At 38.7% G+C, this 21,231-nt stretch overlaps 1 protein-coding gene across 2 annotated transcripts in view; it reads right to left on the bottom strand.

Annotated features, from left to right (window-relative positions):
- The window catches only part of CEP83 (centrosomal protein 83), a 139,520-nt gene that overhangs the window by 71,420 nt on the left and 46,869 nt on the right, over positions 1–21,231 (bottom strand). The window lies entirely within an intron of this gene.

Raw genomic sequence — 21,231 nt, 5'->3', positions numbered from 1 at the left:
CTTCCCAAGCAGATCATGTCTTGGTAGACTTCTCATCCATGGCAGCCCGGGGGCCCTAAGGGCAGAGCTCCCTGCCCCACCCCGCCCCCAGCACAGGAAGCATTATATCTCTCCATAAGAAGTTCGAAAGCATACTAAACAATTTTGTACCTTGCTTATTCATTGGAAGTTTTTAAGCTTAAAAATGGCATCCCCGCATATATATTTTAGGAAGAAGCCAAATGGATCAAAAGCTTCGGTGGGAAAAGAATAGCTGGCTGTGGGAGAAAAGAGGCAGTGAATGGGGTTAGAGAAACCAGACAAAAAGCTCTTGCTAAAATCTGGTTTATGATGTCAATAATCTGGATGATAGCATCAAGAGTTCAAAATGAGGAGTGGTGGTAATTAAAAAAAAAGATAAACAGGTAAACCTTATTTTATCTGGTTCAAACAAACCAACTCTAAAAATAAACAAATAAGCGAAACTGCAGGGAATCTGAAGAAAAATACCATATTAAGAAGTATTATTCCACCCTAGCCAGGTGGCCCAGCTGCTTGAAGCATCGTCCCGTATACCAAAAGGCTGCAGGTTCAATCCCCGGTTGGAGTGCACACAGGAGGCAACGGATCAATGTTTCTCTCTTACATCGATGTTTCTCTCTCTGCACTCCCTTTCCTCTCTAAAATCAATAAACATATACTAAGGTGAGGGTTAAAAAAGGAAAGTAAGAAATATTATTCTTTAAGTACTTTTAGGTATGGTGATGCTATTGTGGGCAATGCTTTTAAAAGAGGAATTGCCTTGTATATAATAGAGATCTATATTACCAAACAGAAAGAGTTTATCTACCCACACTAGTAGAGCCAATGACTAAACACCAAGAACTGTAGTGGAGAAAGGCTGGCTATTGGTACCACCAAGAAGAACAGGAAGCTAATGCTCAAAAGCCCAAAATTCTTGATAGTTTACAGACAAAGAGTTTTATAAAGTAAAAATCACAGGTCATCATGAGTAAGGGGCTTGGGGCCACTGGTCTTGGTAACTGGTCAAGAGTGAGATGAGGGGTATATCCTTAATCTAGATCTTGGTAGACTTCCAGACTGGCTTCATGAGAATGTGGCCAGGGAATTGTTGAGCTTCAGGAATCAGGAGCTAAATTATAACTTATCCATGATGTTATCCTTAGCTTAACAAAAACCCCTATCTTGTGACCCTGGTCAAGGCAGTCACTGTTTCTGACTGCCTCAGGGAGTTAATGAATAGTAAGGGAAAGGGCTGAGGGGCATGCTGTTAAAAAAATCGGCTAGGGTTACATATTGGCTACACACTGGGTGGATGAAAAAGTTCCTTTGGTTTTTCTCCATACGATGGCTCTAGTAGCGCTTAGTAGTCATTCAAAACAATTTTATTAGATTGTGTTGTGACAGCTGTCATATCAGTGTGCAAAAAACTTACAAAAATGGGTAAATTTTTGTGTAGTCATTGTAATATTGAAGATGGAAGAAAATAGATACTTTTTGGCATATTGCGCTGTATTATTTCAAAAAAGGTAAAAACGCAACTGAAATGCAAAACAAAAAGTTTGTGCAGTGTATGCAGAAGGTGCTGTGACCGCGCAAACCTCTCAAAAGTGATTGTGAGATTTCGTATTTTGCTGGACGATGCTCCACAGCTGGGTAGACCAGCTGAAGTCAATACCAGTCAAACTGAGACACTGAGAACAATCGATGTCATACCACACAGAAGATAGACAACATACTCAAAATATCCAATTCAACAAAGTTATTAGTGAACATGAAAAACTGCCTTTATTTTATGGCAAAAACTAAACAGACTTTTTGGCCAATCCAATATTAAATCAGGACCCTTGGTTTCAGTTGGTCATTCGTTTTGTGGTCAGAAAAACATCTTAAAAATGCATGTTACTAGGTTATCATGATGTGCAGAAGTAAAAGCTATATATCTTGTAACTCATATTCATTGTATGCTATTATTATTTCTGCTCTCGGTTATTTATCTTCCACAATACCTGCCCCACAGTCTAGCACACCTTACACTAAACAACTTCTATAATGGTTAACAAAGTGCTAAATGACTTCTCTTATGACTGTTAGTCCAATGTGGCATACAAACCATTTTTTAAAAATTTTTTAATTTAATCTTTATTGCACTCCTTCCATTACCATTTGGTCTTCTTATAGAAATAAGAAATATTACTCCTTAAGTACTTTTAGGTATTGCGATACTATTGCAGGCAATGCCTTTAAAAGAGGAATCACCACACTGTTGTCCATGTCCATGAGTCCATTTTCCTTTTTGCACAATCACTACACCCCATAACCTCGCTCCCCCACTAGCTGTCTTCTGTTCTCCATCTATGAGCCTGTTTCTTTTTTTGCTTGTTAGTTCAGTTTGTTCATTAGATTCCACACATAAAATTATATGGTATTTTACTTTCGCTGACTGGCTAACCTCACTTAGCATAATGTTCTCCAGGTCCATCCATGCTGTTACAAAGGGTAAAATTTTCTTCTTTATTTACGCCCAAATAGAATAACAATGTGTAAAAGTCCCATAGTTGTTTTATCCACTCATCTACTGATGGACACTCAGATGGCTTCCATATCTTGGTGATTGTAAATAACACTGAAATGAATATGGGGTGCTTATATTCTTTCAAATTAGTGTTTTGAGTTCATTTGGATATATTCCCAGAAGTGGGATCACTGGGTCAAAAGGCAGATCCATTTTTAATTTTTTAAGACAACTCCATGCTGCTTTCCACAAGGGCTGCACCAGTCTGAATCCCCACCAACAGTGCAAAAGTGTTCTCCTTTCTCTACATCCTGACCAGCACTCGTTGTTTATTGATTTACTGATGATGGCCATTCTAACAGGTGTGAGGTGGTATCTCATTGTGGTTTTCATTTGCATGTCTCTGATGATTAGTGACGTTGAGCATCTTTTCATATGTCTGTTGCTCATATTTCAGTCAGGTTGTTTTTTTCTTGTTCAGTTTTGTAAGTACTTTTTAAATTTTGGGTACTAACCCCTTATCAAATGTAACAGCAAATATGTTTTCCCATTCTGTGGGTTGTCTTTTTATTTTGTTGATAATTTCCTTTGCTATGCAAAAACTTATTAGTTTGATGTAGTCCCATTTGTTTATTTTTCCTTTTGTGTCCCTTGCGTGAGGAGATATACCTGAAAAAAAATTTCTACAAGCAATATCTAAAAATTCTATGCCTATTTTCTTCTAGGATTTTTATGGTTTGGATCTAATATTTAAGTCTTTGATTCATTTTGAATTTATTCTTGTGTGTGGTATAAGAAAGTGGTCTAGTTTCACTTTTCTGCAAGTATGTGTCCAACTCTCCCAAAACCATTTGCTGAATAAATTACCTTTAGCGGACTGTATATGCTTGCTTCCTCTGTTGACTATTGATTGACTGTAACAGTGTGGGCTTATTTCTGGGCTGTATTCTGTTCCACTGATCTATGTGTCTGTTTTTATGCCAGTACCAGACTGTTTTGATTACTATGGCCTTATAGTATATTTTGATATTAGGTAGCATGATTCCTCCAACTTTGTTCTTCCTTCTCAGGATTGCTGTTGCTATGTGGGGCCTTTTGTGGTTCCATATAAATTTTTGAAATATTTGTTCTAGTTCTGTGAAATTCATCATTGGAATCTTGATAGGAATTGCGTTCAATCTACAAATTGCTTTGAGTAGTATGTACATTTCAATGATGCTAATTCTTCCTATCCATGAACACAGTATATGCTTCCACTTATATGTATCTTCTTCAATTTCTTTCTTTAGTGTCTTATAATTTTCCAAGTACAGGTCTTTTACATCCTTGGTTAGGTTTATTCCTAAGTATTTCATTCTTGAAGCAATTGTGAATAGAACTATTTTCTTAATTTCTTTTTCCATTAGTTTGTTATTGGCATATAAAAATATAACTTTGATTTCTGCATATTAATTTTCTATATTGCTACTTTGCTGAATTCATTTATCAGGTCTCATAGTTTCTTGGTGGATTCGTGGGGTTCTCTCTATACAGTGTCTTGTCATTGGCAAATAAAGAGTTTTACTTCTTCCATTCCAATTTGGATGCCTTTTATTTCTTCTGGTCTGATTGCTGTGGCTAGGACTCCCAGTGCTGTGTTGAATGAGAGGTGAAAATGGACACCCCTGTCTTGCTCTGGATCTTAAGGGGAACACTTTTATTTTTTGAACATTGAGCATGATGCTGCAGTGGATCTGCCACATATGGGCATTATTATGTTTAGGTATATTCCCTCTATTTCCACTTTGTTCACAATTTTGACCATAATTGGTCCTGGATTTTATCAAAAGCTTTTTCTGCACCTACTGATATGATCATATGGCTTTTACCCTTAATTCTGTTTATGTGGTGAATAACATTTATTGATTTGCAATGTTATATCAACCTTGCATTCCTAAAATAAATTCCACTTGATCAGGGTATATGATCCTTCTGATGCATAGCTATATTCAGTTCGCTAATATTTTGTTGAGTATTTTAGCACCTATTTTCATCAGGAATATTGGCCTATAATTTTCATTCTTTATAGTGTCATTATCTGGTTTTGAAATTAGGATGATGCTGGCCTGTTAAACGAGTTTGGGAGCCATTTCACCTCTTGAATTTTATAAAATAGTTTGAGGATAGGTGGTAGTTCTCAGAATGTTTGGTAAAATTTACCTGTGAAGCTATCTGATCCAGGACTTTTGACTATTGGGAGATTTTTGATTACTGCTTCAATTTCATTAGGTGTAATATGACTATTTAGATTTTCTGATTCTTCCTGATTTAGTTTTGGAAGATTGTACATTTTTAGGAATTTATTCATTTCATCCAGGTTGTCCAGTTTGTTAGCTCATGATATTTTCTTACCATTCTTTGTACTTCTTTGCTGTCAGTTGTTACTTCTCCTCTTTCATTTCTAATTTTATTTATTTTGGTCCTTTCTTTTTTCTTGATAATTGTGGTTAAAGGTTTGTCAATCTTGTTTATCTTTTGAAAGAACCAGCCCTCAGATTCACTGATCTTTTGTATCATTTTTTAGACTCTATTTCATTGATTTCTGCTCTGATATTTCTAATACCCTTTCTTCTGCTCACTTTGGGCTTTGTTTGTTGTTCTTTTTCAAGTTTCTAATAGTATGAAGTTAGATTGTTTATTTCAGATTTTTTTCTTTCTTTCTTTTTTTTTTTGAGATAGGCCTGTAATGCCATGAATTTCCCTCTTTGGATTGCTTTTCTTTTTTTTTTTTTTAATTTTAATCATTTTTCAAATACAGTTTTCTCCTTTTTACTCCCAATCCAGTCCCCACTCCCACCCCTCCCCACTTCCCTCCGATTACCACCCCCCTTAGTTTATGACCATGTGTCCTTTAAGTTTGTTCCTGTGAACCCTTCCCACTGTCCCCTTAAATTCCCTCTACTCTCTTCTGTAGGCACTGTCAGCCTGACCTCTATTTCAGTGTCTTTGCTTATATTTTGCTTGTTTCTTTGATTTGTTATTTAGGTTCCTGTTAAAGGTGAGATCATGTGGTATTTGTCTTTCACTGCCTGGCTTGTTTCGCTAAACATAATGTTTTCCAGCTCCATCCACGCTCTTGCAAAGGGTAGGAGCTCCTTCTTTCTTTCTGCTGCATAGAATTCCATTGTGTAAATGTACCATAGTTTTTTGATCCATTCATTTACTGATGGGCATCTTGGTTGCTTCCAGCATCTAGCTATTGTAAATTGTGCTGCTATGAACATTGGGATGCAGAGGTTCTTTTGAATTGGTGTTTTAGTATTCTTAGGATAGAGTCCCAGCAGTGGAATTGCAGGGTCAAAAGGCAGATCCATTTTTAGTTTTCTGAGGAAGTTCCATACTGCTTTCCATAGTGGTTGTACCAGTCTGCACTCCCACCAGCAGTGCACTAGGGTTCCCTTTTCTCCACAACCTCTCCAACACTTGTTGTTTGTTGCTTTGTTTATGATGGCCATTCTGACTGGTGTGAAGTGGTATCTCATTGTGGTTTTAATTTGCATCTCTCTGATAGCTAGCGATATTGAACATCGTTTCATGTGTCTTTGGATTTTTTGTATGTCCTCCTTGGAGAAGTGTCTGTTCAAGTCCTTTGCCCACTTTTTAATTGGATTCCTTGTCTTCTTAGAGTGCAGTCTTGTAAGTTCTTTATATATTTTGGAGATTAAACCCTTGTCTGAGGTATCATTAGCAAATATGTTTTCCCATATAGTTGCTTCTTTTAATTTTGATACTGTTTTCTTTAGCTGTGCAGAAGCTTTGAATTTTGATGAGGTCCCATTTGTTTATTCTTTCCTTTATGTCCCTTGCTCTAGGGGACAAGTCAGTAAAAAAGTTTCTGTGTGAAATATCTGAGGTTTTCCTACCTACGTTCTCCTCTAGGACTTTAATGGTTTAACGTTTCATATTTAAGTCTTTTATCAACCTTGAATTTATTTTTGTATATGGTGTAAGTTGGTGCTCAAGTTTCATTTTTTTGCACGTGGCTGTCCAGTTCTCCCAACACCATTTGTTGAAGAGGCTATTTTTATTCCATTTAATGTTGCTGCCTCCTTTGTCAAATATTAATTGACCATAGAGACTTGGGCTTATTTCTGGGCTCTCTGTTCCGTTCCATTGGTCTATGTGCCTGTTTTTATGCCAGTAGCAGGCTGTTTTGATTACAGTGGCCTTGTAGTATCGTTTAGTGTCGGGTATTGTGATCCCTCCTACTTTACTCTTCTTTCTCAAAATTGCAGCAGGTATTTGGGTCATTTATAATTCCATATAAATTTCTGAATTGTTTGTTGTATGTCTGTGAACTATGCCATTGGTACTTTAATAGGAATTGCATTGAATGTGTAAATTGCTTTGGGTAGTATGGACATTTTGATGATATTAATTCTTCCAATCCATGAACACGGTATACGTTTCCATTTGTTTGTGTCTTCCTTGATTTCTTTCTTCAGTATTGTGTAGTTTTCTGAATACAGGTCTTTTACCTCATTGGTTAGGTTTATTCCTAGATATTTGATTTTTCTTTTTGCTATTTCAAATGGGCATTTTTCCTTAATCTCTGTTTCTGCTGTTTCAATGTTGGTGTACAGAAATGCCTTTGATTTCTGGATATTGACTTTGTATCCCGCTGTTTTGCCAAATTCATTTATTAGGTCAAGCAGTTTTTTGGTAGAGTCTATAGGACTTTCTATGTATACTATCATGTCATCTGCAAACAGTGACAGTTTTGTTTCCTCCTTTCCGATTTGGATGCCTTTTATTTCTTTTTCCTGTCCGATCGCTGTGGCTAAAACTTCCAGTACTATATTGAGTAGAAGTGGTGAAAGTGGACATCCTTGTCTTGTTCCTGATCTTAGCGGAAAAAATTTTAATTTTTGCCCATTGAGTATGATGTTGGCTGTAGGTCTCTCATATATGGCCTTTATTATGTTGAGGAATGCTCCCTCTATTCCCACTTTGCTGAGTGTTTTTATCATGAATGGGTGCTGTACCTTATCAAATGCTTTTTCTGCATCAATTGATATTATCATGTGGTTTTGGTCTTTGCTTTTGTTTATGTGATGTATTACATTTACTGATTTGTGAATATTGAACCATCCTTGCATCCCTGGAATGAATCCCACTTGGTCATGCGGTTTGCCAGTGTGATGTATTGTTGGATGCGGTTTGCCAGTATTTTGTTGAGGATTTTAGTGTCAATGTTCATCAGTGATATTGGCCTGAAGTTTTCTTTCTTTCTTGTGTCTTTATCTGGTTTTGGAATTAGGATGATGTTGGCCTCATAAAAAGAGTTTGGGAGACTCCCATCTTTTTGGATTTTTTGTGATAGTCTGTGAAGGATAGGGGTTAGCTCTTCCTTAAATGCTTTGTAGCATTCTCCTGTGAAACCATCTGGTCCAGGGCTTTTGTGTGTTCGGAGTTTTTTGATTACTGCTTCAATTTCTTTTGCTGTTATTGGTCTGTTTAGGCTTTCTGCTTCTTTTCCATTGAGTTTTGGAAGATTATATTTTTCTAGAAAGTTGTCCATTTCACCTAGGTTTTCAAATTTCTTGGCATACAGTTCTTTGTAGTAATTTCTTACAATCCTTTGTATTTCTGTGGTATCTGTTGTAATCTCTCCTCTTTCATTTCTGATTGTGTTTATTTGGGTCTTCTCTCTTTTTTTCTTGATGAGTCTGCTTAAAGGCTTGTCAATTTTGTTTATCTTTTCAAAGAACCAGCTCTTGGATTCATTGATCCTTAGAATTGTGCTTTTAGTCTCTATGTCATTTAATTCTGCTCTGATCTTGGTTATTTCCTTCCTTCTGCTTGCTCTGGGCCGCCTTTGTTGTTGTTCCTCGAGTTCTTGTAGACATAGGGTTAGGTTGTTTGTTTGGAATGTTTCTAACCTTTTTAGGTGGGCCTGTATCGCTATGAGCTTCCCTCTCAGGACTGCCTTGGCTGTGTCCCATAAGTTTTGGGTTGTTGTGAGTTCGTGTTCATTTGTTTCCAGAAACCTTTTGATTTCTTCCCTAATATCATTCTTGACCCATTCATTGTTTAATAGCATGTTATTTAATCTCCATGATTTTGAGTGTTTTTGGTTTTTTCCTTGGGGTTGGTTCCTAGCTTCAGTCTCTTGTGGTCTGAGAAAATGCTTGGTATGATTTCAATTTTCTTGAAATTCTTGAGGATTGTTTTGTGTCCTATCATGTGGTCTATCTTTGAGAATGTTCCGTGTACACTTGAAAAGAATGTGCATTTAGCTTTCTTTGGGATGGAGTGCTCTGTATATATCAGTAAAGCCCGTTTCATCAAGGGTATTGTTCAATGCCACAATATCTTTGTTGATATTTTGTTTGGAAGATCTGTCCATTTTTGATAGTGGGGTGTTAAAATCTCCCACTATAGTTGTGTTGCTGTCCATATCTTTCTTGAAGTCCTCTAAGATTTTCTTGATGTATTTGGGTGCTCCTATTTTGGGTGCATATATATTTACAATATTTATGTCTTCTTGATGGATTCTTCCCTTGAGTATTATGAAGTGACCTTCTGGGTCCTTCTTTATGGACCCTTTTTGGAAGTCTATTTTGTCTGATATGAGTATTGCTACCCCGGCTTTTTTTTCCTGTCCATTTGCTTGGAAGATTTGTTTCCAGCCCTTCACTTTCAGCCTGTGTAGGTCTTTTATCCTGAGGTGAGTCTCTTGTAGACAGCAGATATGTGGGTCATTTTTTCTTATCCATTCAGCTATTCTATGTCTTTTGATTGGAGTATTTAATCCATTTACATTTAAGGTTATTATTGATAGGTACCTATTCATTGTCTTTTATGTACGTGTGTTTCTCTCTCTCTCTCTCTCTCTCTCTTTTCCCTCCATTCCTTAAAGCAGTCCTTTTAGAATCTCTTGCAGAGCTGGTTTGGTCGAGGTATATTCTTTTAGACTTCTTTTGTCTGGGAAGCTTCTTATTTGGATTTCTATCTTGATCAAGAGCCTTGCTGGATATAGTAGCCCTGGTTGCAGACCTCTGGTTCTCATTCCCTGCAGTATTTCTTGCCATTCTCTTCTGGCATGAAGTGTTTCCATTGAGAAGTCAGCTGTTAGCCTTATTGGGGCTCCCTTGTATGTTATTTCCTTTTTCTCCCTTGCTGCCTTTGAGATTCTCTCTTTGTTGTGAAATTTTGCCATTTTAATTATGATGTGTCTTGGGCGGGCCTCTTTAGGTTCCTCTTGATTGGGACTCTCTGTGTTTCCTGGATTTGTGTGACTTTTTCTCTCATCAAATTAGGGAAGTTCTCCTTCATTACTTGTTCAACTAGGTTTTCGATCCCTTGCTCTTCTTCTTCTCCTTCTGGTATCCATATTATACGGATATTATTACGTTTCACATTGTCTTGCATTTCTCTTAATCCCTCTTCATTCTTTATGAGCCTCCTTTCCTTTTCCTGCTCTTTCTGGATGCTGTTTTCTACTTTGTCCTCCAGCTTGCTAATCCGATCTTCTGCTTCATCGATCCTGGTTTTCATTCCTTCTACTGTGATCTTCAGTTCAGAAATTGTATTCTTCATTTCCTCTTGACCTTTGTTGAGAGTTTCTATTTCCTTTTTCATGTTTATATAGTTTGCAGTGAGACTGATGTAGTTTCCTGGTAGCTCTAATTTCTGGTGGCTCTAATTTCTGGTAGCTCATTGTGAGTTCATTGAACTTCCTGGTAATCATTGTTTTGAACTCACTGTCTGATAGTTGAGTTGCCTCTATTTCATTTAGCATTTTTCCTGAGGCTTCCTCATTTCCCTTCAATTGGGGGTTGTTTCTTTGTTTTCTCATTGTTCGTGGGTTTTTTCTTTTTTCTTCTTGTTTGTTAATTTGATGTTTTCTGATTCCCTGTAATTATGGTGTGAACTTCTGTGGTAGAATATTTGTGAGATTCAGTGGTGCAATCTCCTTCGTGTATCCTGGTGCTCACAGCTTCCCCCTATTCTTTTTTGTGATCAGTTGAAGGAGTAAGGCAAAATGGTTTAAAACAGCAAGACAGTACACTATGATATTTACATTAGCAGCCAGTAGAGAGGAGATGGGTTATCCTTTGGCTCCTTATAGTGTTAACCGTGATCCTCCACCCCACTGTCCACGTTTTAGAAAGGATGGAAAGAAGGTAAGACTCTTACTGGGGACGAGGTGATTGTTAGTTGGATCTAGAAAGCTGTGAGGCTGTGGGAGGTCAGATTCTAAGGTAGGGTTGGACTAAAGATTAGTATATAGGAGTAGTGAGTAAAAGGATACAGACAACCCCCACAATAGTATAGTTCAGAAAATTGCAAAGTGGGCTGAGATCAGGTAGGGGTATTGAGAAGCATTTACAATTGTATAGACTAGGTCTTACTAACAGTAGTAGTAAAGTGACAGTCTTGTGGCAGAATCGATGAGGTCTAGATAACAAGAATAAAGAGTATAGAACCTTGAGAGGTGTATTGATGGAACACAGATGAAGGATAGTAACTTATCAACACCTTGTGACTGAGATACCAGGGGGAACCTATCAAATGACAGTATAACCACCCAAGCAAAGAAGATTATACAGAAAGAAAAAGAATACCAAAATATTATTAAAATAAAAATGTTGGAAAAGTGAGAAAACGATAATACAAATTTACAGTAACTTGCAAGATTAAAAAAAAGGAAAGAAAAGCAGAAGATGTAGTGCAGGAGAGATAAATTTGGAGTGGAAAGAATAATATTAGGATGAATGGAAGAGAAACATAAGGGATTGTGAGATAAAAATAATAAGAATTGAAAAATAAAATGTCACATAAAACACAAGATAAAATCAATCAACCAACAACAGCCACAAAAACCAGACAAAACCAAACAACAACAACAAAAAAACCTCTTGTTGGTTTCTAACTGGCCAGACCAGTTTTTCTGATCTTGCTGGCTTCAGCTGGCTGAGGGACCTTTGAAATGCTTGTCTCTCTCCCAGCCAGATCTCAGCAAGTCTGTCAGGTACCCTGGGTGCTCCCGAATACACTGGCTCTCTGGATCTCAGTTCCACATTCTTCTGGACTCCAGGGTCCTGTAGGGTTCCAGCTCTATGATCTCAGGAGGCACCCGCGACGCTTTGGGATTCACTGCGCCCTCCCTGGAAATCATAAAAGGGTGCGCCCCTCCCCCAAACTTTTGAGATTCGGGGTCTAGGATCGCCTTAAGCGCCTCGCCATGACCCTTCCGGGTTCAAAGCACTCGAGAGTCAGCCTTCCCAGTGATGCGACAGCCAAGCCCTTTCCAGCTCTCTGTTCCCTGCCCAACCGCACTCCGACCTGGTGTTGGCGCTTTTCCCGGCTCCCCTGTCAGGGTGGCTGGAAATCTCTGAGCTACTACTGTAGGAACGCTCCAAGCGCCACATCCCTCCCGGGATCGTAGCGCGAGATTCCAGACTCCCTATGGGGTGCAAGCCGAGCGCGGCTCAGCTCTGTGCTCTCCACGGATCTGCACTACCACCGGGCTAGGGGTGCGGGCGCTCTTCCAGGCTTCCCCTAGTCCTGTCGGCTAGAGGCCCTCACTTCTCCCAGGTCTCTGGGTGGGTGTTCATAGTCCCTGGGAGATTTTTTCCCAGTCCAACTGGCCAATCTGTTCCTTCTAGCAACACGTTCTCCCCTGGAGTTGCTCACCCCCGTATTCAGGGGAGGGAGCAGCGACTCCCCTCCCCCGGGAGCCCTGAGGCAGACCTGGGAGCACCGGGCCTGGGGCCTGCACACCCCCAGACTCCACGCTGATCCCCGGGCCCCTTTTGTCCTGAAGCAGTCTCCTTACCGTCTGGTTTTTCAGTGAGTGCAATAATTTTTGATGTCCTGCTTTCAAAAGTGATTTGGTAACCTAGTCCACTTGCTCTGCTTCTCCACCGATCCGCGAGTTCCCCCCCTCTTCACAGAAGCCGAGAAAAACGCTGCCTAGAGTAAAGCCGCCATCTTCCGTCCCCCTGGATAGCTTTTCCAATGTCCCACAGATTTTGGATTATTGTGTCTTCATTTTCATTTGTTTCAACGTATCTTTTGATTTCATCCTTGATCTCCTTGTTAACCTATTCATTGTTTAATAACATGGTATTAGCTTCCATGTTTTTGAATATTTTTCAGTGTTTTGTGATTGATTTCTAGTTTTATAGCATTAGGGCTAGAGAAGATGCTTGATATGATTCCAATCTTCTTACATTTATTGAATCTTATTTTGTGTCCTAACATGTGGTCTATCCTAGAAAATGTTCCATGTGCCCTTGAAATGTATATTCTGCTCCTTTGGAGTGAAATGCTCTGAAGATATCAACTAAGTTCATTTGATCTACTGTGGCATTTAAGGCTGCTGTCTCCTTGTTGAAGTAAATGGGGTGTTAAAATCCCCAACTATTACTGTATTTCTGTTGACCTCTCCCTTTATGTCCATCAAGATTTGCTTTACAGATTTAGATGTTCTTATGTTGGGTACATAAAGGTTTACTAGACTTATATTGTCTATTGGATTGTTCCCTTTATTGTTATGTAGTATCCTTTTTTGTCTCCTACTATAGCCTTCATTTTAAAGTCTATTTTCTCAGATATAGGCACTGCTACCCCAGCGTTGTTTCCTTTTCCATTTACATGAAATATTTTTCCAACACATTACTTTTAGTTTTTTTAATTATTGTTCAACTACAGTTGTCTCCATTTTCCCACCACCACTTTCCCATGTTCCACCCACCTCATCTCCCACCCTCAATCCTTCCCTCCTTTGGCTTTGACCATGGGTCCTTTATACATGTTCCTTGATGACCCTTTCCATTCTATTCCCCATTATTCCCCTCCCAACTCCTCTCTGGTTACTGTCAGTTTGTTCCTTCTTTCAATGTCTCTGGTTATATTTTGCTTGCTTGTTTGTTTTGTTGACTAGGTTCCACTTGTAGGTGAGATCATATGGTATTTGTCTTTCCCTGCCTGGCTTACTTCACTTAGTATAATGCTCTTCAGTTCCATCCATGCTGTTTTGAATAGTAGGAGCTCCTGTCTTTCTTTCTGTTGCATAGAATTCCACTGTGTAAATGTGCCACAGTTTTTTGATCCATTCATTTACTAATGGACACCTAGTGTTTCCAGTACTTAGCTATTGTAAATTGTGCTGCTATGAACATTATAGTGCATAGGTTATTTTGAATTAGTGTTTCAAGATTCTTAGGGTATAATCCCAGCGGTGGTATTTCTGGGTCAAAAAGCAGTTTCATTTTTAGTTTTCTGAGGAAATTCCATATGGTTTTCTACAGTGGCTACATCAGTCTGCATTCCCACGAACAGTGCAAAAAGAGTTCCCCTTTCTCTATGTCCACACCAGCACTTGTTATTTGTTAATTTACTGATGATAGCCATTCTAATAGGTGTGAGGTCTCTTCCTGTGGTTTTAATTTGCATTCTCTGACATTTAGTGACATTGAGCATCTTTTCATATGTCTACTGGCCATGTGTATGTACTCTTTGGAGTGTCTATTCAGGTCCTCTGCCCATGTTTTAATTGGGTTGTTTGTTTTCTTGGTGTTGAGTTACTTTTAGTCTGTGTGTCTCTATGGATCTGAGATGGGGCCCTTGGAGGCAGCAGATATATGGTTCTTTTCTTATCCATTCAGTTACCTTCTGTCTTTTGGTCAAAGCAGTTAAGCTATTTTCATTTAAAGAGATTACTGATGGACACACATGCAGTGCCATTTTATTGTTAGACTGTTTTCCTTTTTTTTCTTTCTTTCTCCTCTTCTTCTTCCTCTTAAAGCAAGCCCATTAACATTTATTGAAATACTGATTTGATGTTAACAAACTGCTTTAACTTTTTCTTATATGGGAAGTTCCTTATTTCTCCTTAGATTTTATTTGTTATTTATATTTTATTGGTTGTTATTACAGTTGTCCTGCTTATTACTACTAACCCTTTGCTCCATTCCAGCTAGCATCCGACTCCCTCAGGCAATCCACTCACCCTTGTTTATGTCCACAGACCATGGATGTAAGTTCTTTGGCTACTCCCTTTCCTATACTGTACTTTACACCCCCATTGGTATTCTATAACTACCTATTTGTACTTCTTATCCCCTCATCTCTCACCCATTCTCCCCTCACTTCATTATCTTTAAACCTTGGCATTTTAATTATGATATATCTTGGGGTAGGCCTCTTTGGGGCTATTTTGTTTAGGACCCTCTATACTTCCTGGACTTGCATGTCTATTTCCTTCAGCAAATTAGGAAGGTTTCTTTTCATTATTTTTTCAAATAGACTTCTAATTTCTTGCTCTTTCTATTCTCCTTCTGGCATCCCTATGTAGTGAATGTTGGATTTCTTAAAGCTGTCCCACAGGCTGCTTATACTATCCTCATTTTGGGGGGTTCTCTTTTCTTTTTGCTGTCCCGATTGGTTGTTTTTTTTCTTCCTTATGTTCCAAATCATTCATGTGATTCTTGGCTTCATCCGCTCTACTGTTGCTTCCCTATAAATTGTTCTTTATTTCAATTAGTGTGTCCTTCATTTCTGACTGGATCTTTTTTATGTTGTTAAGGTCCTCACTAAGTTCCTTGAGCATTCTTATAACCAGTGTTTTGAACTCTGCACCTGATTGCTTATTTCCACTTTGTTTAGCTCTTTTTCTGGAGTTTTGATGTGTCCTTTCATTTTGGCCATGTTTCCTTGTCTCCTTGTTTTGACAGCCTCCCTGTGTTTGTTTCTAACTATTAGGTAAAGCTGCTTTGACTCTGAGTCTTGGTGGCATGGCCTAATGTAGTAGGTGTCCTGTAGATTCCAATGGCAAGTCTCCCCTATCACCCAAGCTGGGTACTTGAAGTACACCCATCATGTGGGCTGAGTATACACTCCTCTTGTAGATGAGCCTTGGTTGCTGCTGGAAGGTCAATGGGAGGGATTTACCAAGGCCTGTCAGCTGCAAGGATTGGCTGTGACTGCTTACCAACAACCTCTAACCTCTAAGGAGGATCAGCTGTGCAGGGGCAGGATAGTGGCATTCCAATGTGGTCTGGGTGTGCTGGCCCCAGGGTTTCCCAAATGGTGAAGGCCAAGAGCAGCCCTCACCTATGTTTTGGAAGGGGCCAGCCCACCTAATCTATAAAGCAATCTGAGATGGCTGCTACTTGTGTTGGGCTTGGAGATTCCCACATAAAGCCAACTTGTGAATCTAGGCTGCTAGTTCTGGGCCTGGGGCTCAATGAAGCCAGCTGCTGCTTGTTTGAGAGCATTTGGGAAGTTCTGAAGCATGAGCCAAGACTAGCCATTCATATGGAAAAGCAGCTGGGGCAGAGTCTTTGAGGATTTCCAAGGTGGCTCAAACAGTGTTAGCCAGATTGAGAGAATCTTAGATATGGCACCAGTCTGTGATCTCTGTGGAGAGAAGGTCCAGAAAAGAGACAATCGCTTCTGCCCTGATGCCAGACACCTTGGCTTTCCCCTGCATACCACTGGTGACACTAAAGCTGCCACCCCCATGCCAGAGCCCAAAGGGATTTTGAGTAGGTGATACAATGCATGGGTTCTTTAAGAGGAATTATTTGGTGCTGCAGTACTTTTTCCCACTGACATAATCCCTACTGGTTTTGCAGCGAGAAGCTGTGGGGACTTACTTTTCTGGCACTAGAACCCTGGGTTGGGGTGCCTGGTGTGTGGCTGGGACTCCTTGCTCTGAAGATAACCCTCCTGAATATTTATCCACTATGTGTGGGTGTGGAACCAGCTCATTCCTCGTCTGTGCCCCTCCTACCAGTCTGGATAGATGTGGTTCCTTGATTCTGTAGTGAGACTTCCATTCTGTTAGTTCTGAGTGACAGTTATTCTATATTTTAGTTGTAATCTTTTGGTGGTCGGAGCCGCGTCTACCTATGCCACCATCTTGACTAGCAGTCTTCTCCTTCGATTTTAAATGATAGCCTTGCTGAGTAAAGTAGCCTTGGTTGTAGGTCCTTGATTTTCATTACTTTGACTATTTCACACTACTCCCATCTGGCCTGGGATGTTTCTGTTGAGTAATCTTATGACAGTCTAATTGGTGCTTCCTTGTAGGTAACTCCATGCTTTCCTCTTGTAGCTTTTAGGATTCTCTCCTTGTCTTTAAGCCTTGTCATTTTAATTATGATGTGTCTCAGCATAGGCCTCTCTGGGTCCAACTTGTTTGGGACTCTCTTGAGTTTCTTGGACTTGGGTGACTTTTTCCTTCACCAAATTAGGGGAGTTTTCGGTCATTATTTCTTCAAATTCTTGATCCCCTGGTTCACTCTCTTCTGATATTCCAATGATATGGATGTTGTTATGCTTCATGGTGTCCAAGATGTTTCTTAAGCTCTCCTCATTTTTTTAATTCTTTTTACCTTTTGCTGCCTTGCCTGGGTGTTTTTCTCTACCTTGTCTTAGAAAACACTGATTCTATCCTCTGCTTCATCTAACCTGTTTATTCCTTCCAGTGTATTATTTATTTTAGATATTGCATTCTTTATTTCTGACTGGCCCTTTTTTATGGTTTGTGTCTTTTTTCATGCTGTTGAGCATCCTTATAATCATTACTCTAAACTCTCTCTGATGAATTGTTTGCCTCCATTTCATCCAGTTCTCAAAAATTCACTTGTTCTTTCATCTGGGTCTGTTTCTTTGTCTTTGCATTTTGGATGCTTCATATTTTCCACCTTAGTTGTTAAACCAATCAGTCACTAAACTGATCAGCTATTAATATAAGCAAGTTGTAATCAGCAGCCTGGCTTAAGCACCACAGGGTGGGACAGAAGAAATTCCTGCAGGCAGAGGTATTGCCTCCCCTCAGTCTGATGCCATTCAGAGAGGAGTGCTCTGCCTGTGAGAGCTGGATCCTCAGTATGGAGAATGACTCAGCATAGGGATCCTGGTGGATGTTCCTTTTGTTTTTCTCCCTAGAGCCATTAACTTCAGACTCTCCTCTAGTGTCTCTAGTCTACTCTGCCCTCCGTTTTCCCACACCCAGGGTAAGTGGCTACAAATGAAATTTTGTGCTTTGGCCCTTTAAGAGACTGTCTCCATCTCTAGCTGTCTCTCCCTGTCAGACAGAAACCCTCTGCTTTTCACAGCTGGATGTTATCTGGGTTCCTTTCCAGCTCTGATGCTGTAGGTTGGGGAGCTCACCTTGGGGTTTAGACCTTACACTTCTCAGCCCCACCCCCCATCACTGAAATATCCCTCTGGCACTTCAGCTGCCACCTGTGGGAGCCCAGCCCACCCTCTCATGTCTCCACACTCCTACCAGTCACATTGTGCTTAAGTGGTTTCTCCCGTCTGTTCATGGTTATTAGGCTTCTCTCCAGCTAGTTTTCAGATGGTTATTCTGGATGATTTCTCTACAATGTAGATGTAATTCCTGATAGGTCCTGGGAAGAGGTTAGTTCTACTTACTCCTCCACCATTTTGAATCCAATCAAATTAAAGATATTTTTTGAGGCATCTTAATTTCTAGGCCTTATATATATTAAACTGTTGAGGACTGCAACAATATGATTTGCTTCAAAATATGAGGGGGGCCTCAAAACATGGAATTTATAAAAAATTATGTACTTATTCTTACACATTTAAACTTCAGTCACCTTCAAAGTACTATTCATTTGATGTAAACCTATAGAGATGTTTTTTCCACCACTCAGACCAGTTTTTGAACTTGTCAGTTTTCATGTCTTGAAGTGCTTCTGCCATTTTTTTGTTTCACCTTTTCCATATCATCAAAACATTTCCCTTTGAGAACTTTTTTTCCATCCAGGAAAACAAAAAAGTAGCTTGTGGTGAGATCAGGTGAATGAGGGGGTGGGATGTGGGATCATGCTTTTTTGGTCAAAAGCTCCTGAATACTCAGTACACCATATCAACTCAATGGCAGATTATACAATGCAGAAAAAAAGATCAGCAAACCTGAAAATGACACAGAAACTATCCAAAATGAAACAAGACAAAAAAGATTAAAAATAAAAAAACAACACCTGTGAACTACGGAAGAAATTTAAGTGCTTAATGTTAGAATTCCAAAAGGAGATGAAAGAAGAGGAAAAAAAAATATTTTGAGATGTCAAACTTTTTTCTAAATGATAAAAACTATAAATCCACAGACCCATAACTCCTAGAAAGATGAAGAAAAGTATAATGGCATATTAATCAAATTGCTCAAAATCAGCATTAAAGAGAAAACCTTAAGAGCAGCCCAGGTGGAAAGACATGGCACACAGAACAAAGTTAAGGATAACCGCACATTTCTTATATGAGACAATGTAAAAGAGAAGACAGTAGAACAACATCTTTAAAGTACTGGGGAAGGTGAGCTATCAACATAGAATTCAATATTCAGCAAAGTATCTTTAAAATATTTTTTAGATATATGAGATGAAAAAACTCTCACTAGTAGATCTGTACTATAAAAATGTTAATGAATATCCTTAAGACAGTAGGAAAATGATACAGATGGAAACAGGATCTATACAAAGGAATAAAGAACACTGAAATCGGTAACTGCATGGGAGTCTGATGATCCACGAGGTTGCCAAAAAGATGGGGGGGGGGAAGGCAGTCAACTGTACTTGAACAACAATCAAATAAAAGGAAATGAAAATATAAAAATGAAAAAAATAAAAGGAGTCCCCATAACATTTTTTCTTTATGATCTAAAACTCTTATTAAAAACATACACACACATAAAAAAATCTATCTTACTTCCCTCCCCTTCTCTCAAAGCACACATATACCAGAGACACAGGAACTTCTTCATGTGATTTTAGAAAGAAATCATGCTATGTCTCAGATGTCTAATGGAATACTGCCACTGCATGCCTCAAAAGAAACTTCCGAGAATGTTTATCAAACAGTCTATGTGTCATTACCTACATTAAATCTATAAAAACAAATCTGTAACACTCCAACACTTGTCGTATTAGTAATATAAGATAGGCCAATATTTTCCAAAGAACGTTTTAAGAGGGCAAATATCGCTGTGTCAGATATTCTTAACAAATTAATAACTTAAACTGAGTAATAAATTTTTGCTCTGAGCTTCTGAGCAGCCAAATAAAATAATAAACTTACTAAGTTATATAGTTTTCACTGCCTGGCACAAAGAAGCCACATAAATTTTTGGTAATTTTTCACAATTTTTATCAGAAATATATCAAATGACTCCCTCATTTTTAAAAAACTTTTGCTAACATGTTACATAATGGCAATGTAATAATAGTTAACATGCTCTAACCACTTACTACATCAAAGCGTCATACTAACACTTGCAAATATCACATAGAAACCAGGTATGTTAAACCGGGTATGTATAAAAAATAGAAACTTTACCAGAAAAATTATATTTTTCAGCAAACATTTGGGAAGTTATCATATGGGGAAATTATCGGTTATTTTGTGTTGATCCAAGGAACTTTACAAGAACCAACACGGTGACTACAGGGAGGATGACTTCATTGTAATATGAGAGAGAAAACGCTCTAATTCATAAATGGACCTGGGTCACTTTACAAGTTCCCTAGGTTCTGTAGCACCAAAAGCACTGAAATACAACAAAGAGCTCTGTCACAGATGTTCCAAAAGGGAACTGTACTTTGGAAAGTACAGTAGTTTCCTAGGACTGTGATGACAAAATAGCACAAATCAGTTAATTTAAAACAACATAAATTTATTGTTTCACAGTTCTGGAGGCCAGAAGTCCAAAGTGTCATCAAGGTCATGCTCCCTCTAAAAACTGTAGGGTAAATCCTTCCTTGCCTCATCCAAGCTTCTGATGGTATGCTGACGCTAGTTGGCAATTCTTGGCAGCTACAGCACTTCAATCTCTGCTTCTGTCCTGATGGGATATTCTTCCCATCCCCCTGTATCCCTCGGCCATGTATCCCTGTCTCTGTCTCTGTTCTCTTCTTATTAAGGACAGCAGTCATGTTGGATTAAGGGCCCACTGTACTTCCATAGACCCTCATCTTACCTATGTCTGTAAAGACCCGATTTCCAAAATAAGGTCACATTCTGAGGTACTGGGAGTTAGAACTTCAACACATCTTTTGGGGGAACACAATTCAACTCCAAACTAGATGATTACCAACTCTAAGAGCCTTCTCAATGCATGTAAGACAAGTGCAACATTATATATAAACATAATTCTGACTCATTAATTTAATCTGTTTATTTATGTCATCCATTCAACAAATAATTTTCTGTGTACTGTCTTGAGCACTAGAAGCACACTAAAAAAACAGTTCCTGGTCTCACGGAGCCTGTATTCATATAGAATAAAAATGGCCATCATTTATGAGTATCTACTGTGTGCCAGACACTATACTAAAAATATAAGTTATCTCAGTCCTCACAACAACCCCTATTAGGTAACAATTTTTATCTCCTTTACCACATGAGAAAACTAAGGTCATCATCCTCCTGGGATATTGAATCATTTGTTGTTACAAAAATGTTCTTTTTATCTTTAGAGATACTCTTTATCCTGAAATCTATGTTATCTGATATTAATATAGCCACCTAGTCTTCTTACACTTACTCTTTGCTTGTGCTTAGTAAAAATAAGCATGTACAGATGTTACTTTCAAGAAACAGAGTAATTTACATTTGCAATACCTAAAGAATACTTTCAGTGTCTTAAATTCAGTGCTCACAGATTCTTCATGTAGGCTTCTCACTTTTTG

Source organism: Phyllostomus discolor, chromosome 2, assembly GCF_004126475.2.
Source record: "Phyllostomus discolor isolate MPI-MPIP mPhyDis1 chromosome 2, mPhyDis1.pri.v3, whole genome shotgun sequence".
NCBI classification, from domain to species: domain Eukaryota; kingdom Metazoa; phylum Chordata; class Mammalia; order Chiroptera; family Phyllostomidae; genus Phyllostomus; species Phyllostomus discolor.
Note: the sequence above shows the minus strand (reverse complement) of the source record. Positions and strands in the feature narration are given on the sequence as shown.